This window comes from Portunus trituberculatus, chromosome 13, assembly GCF_017591435.1.
Source record: "Portunus trituberculatus isolate SZX2019 chromosome 13, ASM1759143v1, whole genome shotgun sequence".
Lineage (NCBI taxonomy): Eukaryota > Metazoa > Arthropoda > Malacostraca > Decapoda > Portunidae > Portunus > Portunus trituberculatus.
Window position 1 is genome coordinate 7,733,519 of NC_059267.1, and position 5,762 is coordinate 7,739,280.

At 42.9% G+C, this 5,762-nt stretch overlaps 1 long non-coding RNA gene across 3 annotated transcripts in view; it reads left to right on the top strand.

The window, feature by feature from the left end:
• Positions 1-868: 868 nt before the first annotated feature.
• Positions 869-5,762, top strand: part of LOC123503090 — a 14,636-nt gene continuing 9,742 nt past the window's right edge. The window contains exon 1 of one of the 3 annotated variants that reach the window (XR_006674321.1): positions 869-1,106. This is a non-coding gene — a long non-coding RNA (uncharacterized LOC123503090). The remainder of the gene's footprint in view (positions 1,107-5,762) is intronic. The other 2 variants (XR_006674320.1, XR_006674319.1) reach the window with 2 other exon arrangements.

A 5,762-nucleotide genomic window follows, 5' to 3' on the forward strand; every position in this document is an offset into this window, starting at 1 on the left:
ACATCATAATATAGAGCAAAACATAATTGTCTGGTGTACCAAGATCTTTCATTTCTAGAGACTTAATTAAATACAGCACGGAACCTTAACACACATTTCACCTCGCTTCTGCACAGGTTAATTCTTCTTCTTCTCAACCTTTTAATGTGATGTACCCTCGAAGTCTTTCAGTATTGATCACGTACCCTTACCCACAATGCAGCGTCAGGAAGGGTAACAATAAATGCATGGTTTATTGACTTAGTTTATTAAGTTTAAATTGTGTTATATATGTGGAGCAGACACAATTTTTAATTAATATTAGTATGTTTCTATGAGGTAGTGTCGATAGGAACTGGTACCTCACAGGGAGACACTATATGTGACTAACATGCAATGCATTTACCAAAAAGGAACTATATCAGACAATTTTCGATCATTATGGCAGTGAACTAGTGTTGCTTGCAGCTAGTTGCAACTTGTAACTAGTAACAGTGATAAATAAGTCACTGTGTGTGTGAATAACATATAAAATAAGAAATCGGAGCAAATATTATAGGTTTGCAAGGTTGTGTGGCAACTGTAATCCAAGAGAGCTTCCTCTCAAGTGATATAACTCAAGAGTTTCCTTGTTAACGTTGTTAACGTGTCCTGGTTCTAGTGAAGGACACATTGTATACTACAAACGAATTTGCTGCTATTTAAAACTGAAGCATTTTGAGAAACCCGCCACGTACCCCAAAAATTCCTCTCACGTACCCCTGGGGGTACGCGTACCCCAGGTTGAGAACCCCTGGTCTAGAACAACGAGTATAACGGGCAGACAATGATCCATTATTATTTCGAAGCAGTGATCCAGCTTGTCCGCCACACCAACCTCTCACATGAAGATCTGCCATCCCCGCGGCTGTGGAGACGGAAATTCAGTTGATCCACTATTATAAGAAGTTATAAAACGAACCAGATATTTTTTGTGGTCAATATACATTGGAAAAAAAAAGAAAAAAAAAAAAGAACCATCAGTAATGACGAAGCGGTCCCGCGGAGTGCTACTACACACTGCTGCCGTGACTCTTACCCTCGGGGATGCCAGCCTTGATAGGACACAGCCTCTGCGTCCATCACTGGTAAGATTGACTTCTGCTTCGTGTGATGGCACCCAGGTGTTCTTCGATCACCTAGCAAATTGTAGAGATGGGCGGGAAAGGAATATGGTGAGAGAGGGGAGGAAAACCGCGGGTAAGCGTGCAATGATGGATGGGAAGGGAAATTTCCGTAATCGTAATCTGTCTGTGCTCCATCCTCTGTGCCTGTGGTTAGATGGAAACATTAGGCATGGAGGGACTACAGACCAAGGATGATAGATCAAACACTCCTTTTCTCCGTAATGCATCGCGCTATGTAAACAAACATCTTATTCTAAAATGTAGAATCTAGAATCTAGATCCTGCCGGCTTGCCCTTCGAAATACTTAGCACACACGACATTTCAGCACACACAACATTTCATGCTGTTTACAAGTTAATAGCTGGTGTTCCAAGCCTTGTGATATTGTTGGTTGAATAATGTAATCATATCGGGCCGATTTTTGTACATCTTTCAAATCGCAGAAAAGACAAACATTAATTATTCTTGTTTAAAGGTCGTCACGTATTAAGAAAAAAAAAAAAAAAAAATAAATAATAGGCATATACCCGACCCATCTAGCCACTCACTTAACCACATCCACCCATCCATTCACTACACACTACATATTATACAGAGGCTCACACGCCCACCCATACACTCGTCTCCTGGACGGACAAACACACACACACACACACACACACACACACACACACACACACACACACACACACACACAAAGCCAGAGGACCGGGCTTCGATTCCCCGGCCGGGTGGGGATATTTGGGTGTGTCTCTTTTCACGTGTAGCCCCTGTTCACCTAGCAGTGAGTAGGTACGGGATGTAAATCGAGGAGTTGTGACCTTGTTGTCCCGGTGTGTGTTGTGTGCCTGGTCTCAGGCCTATCCGAAGATTGGAAATAATGAGCTCTGAGCTCGTTCCGTAGGGTAACGTCTGGCTGTCTCGTCAGAGACTGCAGCAGATCAAACAGTGAAACACACACACACACACACACACACACACACACACACACACACACACAGTAGCTCAGTGGTTAGAGCGCTGGCTTCACAAGCCAGATGACCGGGGTTCGATTCCCCGGCCGGGTGGAGATATTTGGGTGTGTCTCCTTTCACGTGTAGCCCCTGTTCACCTAGCAGTGAGTAGGTACGGGATGTAAATCGAGGAGTTGTGACCTTGTTGTCCCGGTGTGTGGTGTGTGCCTGGTCTCAGGCCTATCCCAAGATCGGAAATAATGAGCTCTGAGCTCGTTCCGTAGGGTAACGTCTGGCTGTCTCGTCAGAGACTGCAGCAGATCAAACAGTGAATTACACACACACAATCATCATCATCATCATCATCATTCACATACAAACACACACTAAATAATAAAAATAGCTAGTGCGGGTATAACAACAACTATTACTACTACTAGTATTGCTACTACTACTACTACTACTAAACTCCTTTACACAACCACAACCACCACCATCATAATATAACACCAAACCGGTGCATCTTTGGCGCCGAAACTTGTCCAGCCCCGTCCAGTCCCACCAAGACCCCTGCCAGTCACCGACTACCTCCCAATCCTGGTTCCCCTTCATTCCTTCCCTATTACAACACTTTATTCATTTTATCATGAAAAAATATCTCTGAAAATTGAGGTCAATATGAAGAGAATGAGAGTGGAAGGGAGGGAGGGCCGTCTGTGCTTGGGTGCGAGGACGTCTTGGCGGGGCTGTGAACGGAGAGAAGCCATCACTTTATTTAACTAATTTTTGTGGGTTAGTTATCTATTTACGAGATTAATTCTGGCTTTCCTTCAATCCCTTGATCTGGACACACATGGTAGTTCGGCAAGTAGTTGTGTGCAGCGCGGCAGAGAACAGGGAGGATGTGTGGCTGGTGTCGTTATATTTACGTAACGGAAACCATTTTGAAAATTGCGAGAAGAAAGAAGGCGCCCAGACTAGAACGCACTAAATTTTCTGATGTAGAAAAATAGTAAACTTACACACAAAATATAACAACTTTACCGTGTCCATTAATTACAGAGTAGCAGCCATGGAAGTGTCTGTACGTTTCACCAACGGCTCTACACAAACGCTATAATATCGAGATGGAAAAACACAGCCAGACGAAATTATAGTACATTTTCTGAATAAGAAAATTTGTACTTTCTAGCGAAATAAAGAAATCTGGAATGATTCATCGCATAAAGAAAATAATATTTTTATGTTTGGCGCCATAATGACATTAAATTGTAAAATACGAATAGTTAGATTAGACATTATTGGATATTATTACTTGGATCATGGTTTTTCATATCTCTAAATCTTATATCAAACAACAAAACAATCTTAGGCGTGCTAACTAAAAATAAGCTATAATTCAGCACGTGACTTTAATGTTGTTCTTTTGATTAATAAAAACACAGCAAAAATTCAATCTTATTAAGCCTAAACGCTTGTTTTACTTTACCATTAATAAATCACATATCAAAACAATGACAACTCCGTTAATAAACTAGAAATTATTTTACCTGGCGCCGAGATGTTTTTTTTGACACCTGTGCTAGATGAATCCTCCTCCTCTTCCCTCCCCTGCACACCCTATTTCTCTATTCCACCTCCACCTCCTACACCTCCTCCTTCACCTAGAGCCCTGCAAACACCTACAAACACATAGAAAACCAGATGTATTACGCTAAATGTGAAGGGCTTAACTGTGGCTCGTCTGTGATGGGGTGGCAGGTGGCTAGCGGGGCGAAGGTGGCTGGTGGTGGCTGGCTTGCTGCTATCGGGGTTGGGCAGGTCGGGAAGCCAAGTATATATTGGTGTGTTGTGTTGTGGTGTTCTGTGTTGCTGTGTGGTAGTGTTGTTGTCAGTGACTTGTATAGGCCTGTGTTATGGTGTAGTGGTGTGTTGTGGTGGTGTCTAATGGTGCTGTATTGATGGTGTTGTGGTGGTAATGTGGTGTGTGGTGGTAGTGTTGTGCTCAATATGCCTGTATAATTTATATAGGCCTGTGCTGCGGTGGTGTCTGGTGTGTTGTGGTGGTGTCTGGTGTGTTATGGTGGTGTCTGGTGTGTTGTGGTGGTGTCTGGTGTGTTATGGTGGTGTTTGGTATGTTGTGGTGGTGTCTGGTGTGTTGTGGTGGTGTCTGGTGTCTGGTATGTTGTGGTGGTATCTGGTACTTGTGTGGTGGTGGTGGTGGTGGTGGCAGTGTGGTGGTGAAGTTACTCTCACAAAGTCTGTGTGTGTGTGTGTGTGTGTGTGTGACCGACCAATCACAAAGCTGTATGTGTGATAACTGCTGGTATTTAGCCCTCAACTCTCTTGTTCACTCATTCCATCGTTTCATCTTTCCATCTTTTTTCTCCTACAGTCTTTTTAATCTATATACCTCGTATTGGAACACACACACGCACACACTGCCTGTCTGTGCCTCTGTATAGAGGGAGCAGCGTTGCTGCGGCAGGTCATTTTCCAGTTTAGAAATATTATTAATTTCGTTTTATTGATTGAAGTGAGAAGCACCTGCAGGAGCTGACTGAGGCCTTGAAAGGATACTTTCACCATGGAGAGGTTACTGTAGCACAGAAACGGACAGAAACGGAATCAGTTTCTTTGCAACACTGATTCCGTTGACGGTAGTGATGCCTTCAAAGATTATTTAGTTGAGGTGCAGGCGAATGACAGAATGAGAATAGAAGCTGAGTCATTGCAGCCATGCAGGAGCCTTTTACAGTACTGCATGTTGTCACTGTCACCATTGTTGCTATGCTCAGAATTATAATGTTATTATATTAGATAATATGTTTGTGTTGGTGTGTTTGTGTGTCGTGTTTGTGTTGCGTTTGTGTTGTGTTTGTATTGTGTGTGATGAAAGATAATCCTTTCTCCCCATAAAGGTCCTCTTCCGTGCCTTGTATTGTGTTGTGTTGTGTTGTGTTTACACGATGCATCCCGAGATGATAAATACACGACGATAAATACACGTTGATAAATACACGATGCGAGATACGTTGATAAATACAAGATGCGGGACGCGTTGATAGATACACGATATTATCATCGTGTATGTTTAATCGCACATGATAAATACGATGATAAATACACGATTCAGTCCCGAAAGAGAATCAGTTTTATAGCGAATAGAAAATGACCGACTTGCGATGAACCACGAGTTGGTTTGACGCGCGTCGTGGAATGAGTTTGCCAGCGAGGCCAAGTGTGAACCTTTCACAGAGAGCGTCTCGGGTGCGGCCTCTGTGTTTCTTGCCCACCAATGCGTCTGTGTCTGTCAGTGAGGCAAAGATTCACTGAGGCAGTGACCTTACTTGCCTGCTGTGCCTTCTTCACGCGGGTTAGTATGAGAGAAAACTTGAACAATGTTTTATGTGACTGTCAAATGTGATCCAGGTATCAACTTCTTGGTCTGGAAGGGAGGAACCGCCTGGAACCACCACCTGTACCTTTCCCTGCACCAATCTCTATAACAACAAACACTTTTCATCAGTGTGTTTTGAAACAGCCATTTTAATGCCTTTTATTATGAGACTGTACTACACAACTTGTACAATGAATAAACATAACGAATCCAGTGTAGGATATACTATAGTTAGTCTTGTACAAGTGACCGTTTTCTGTTTT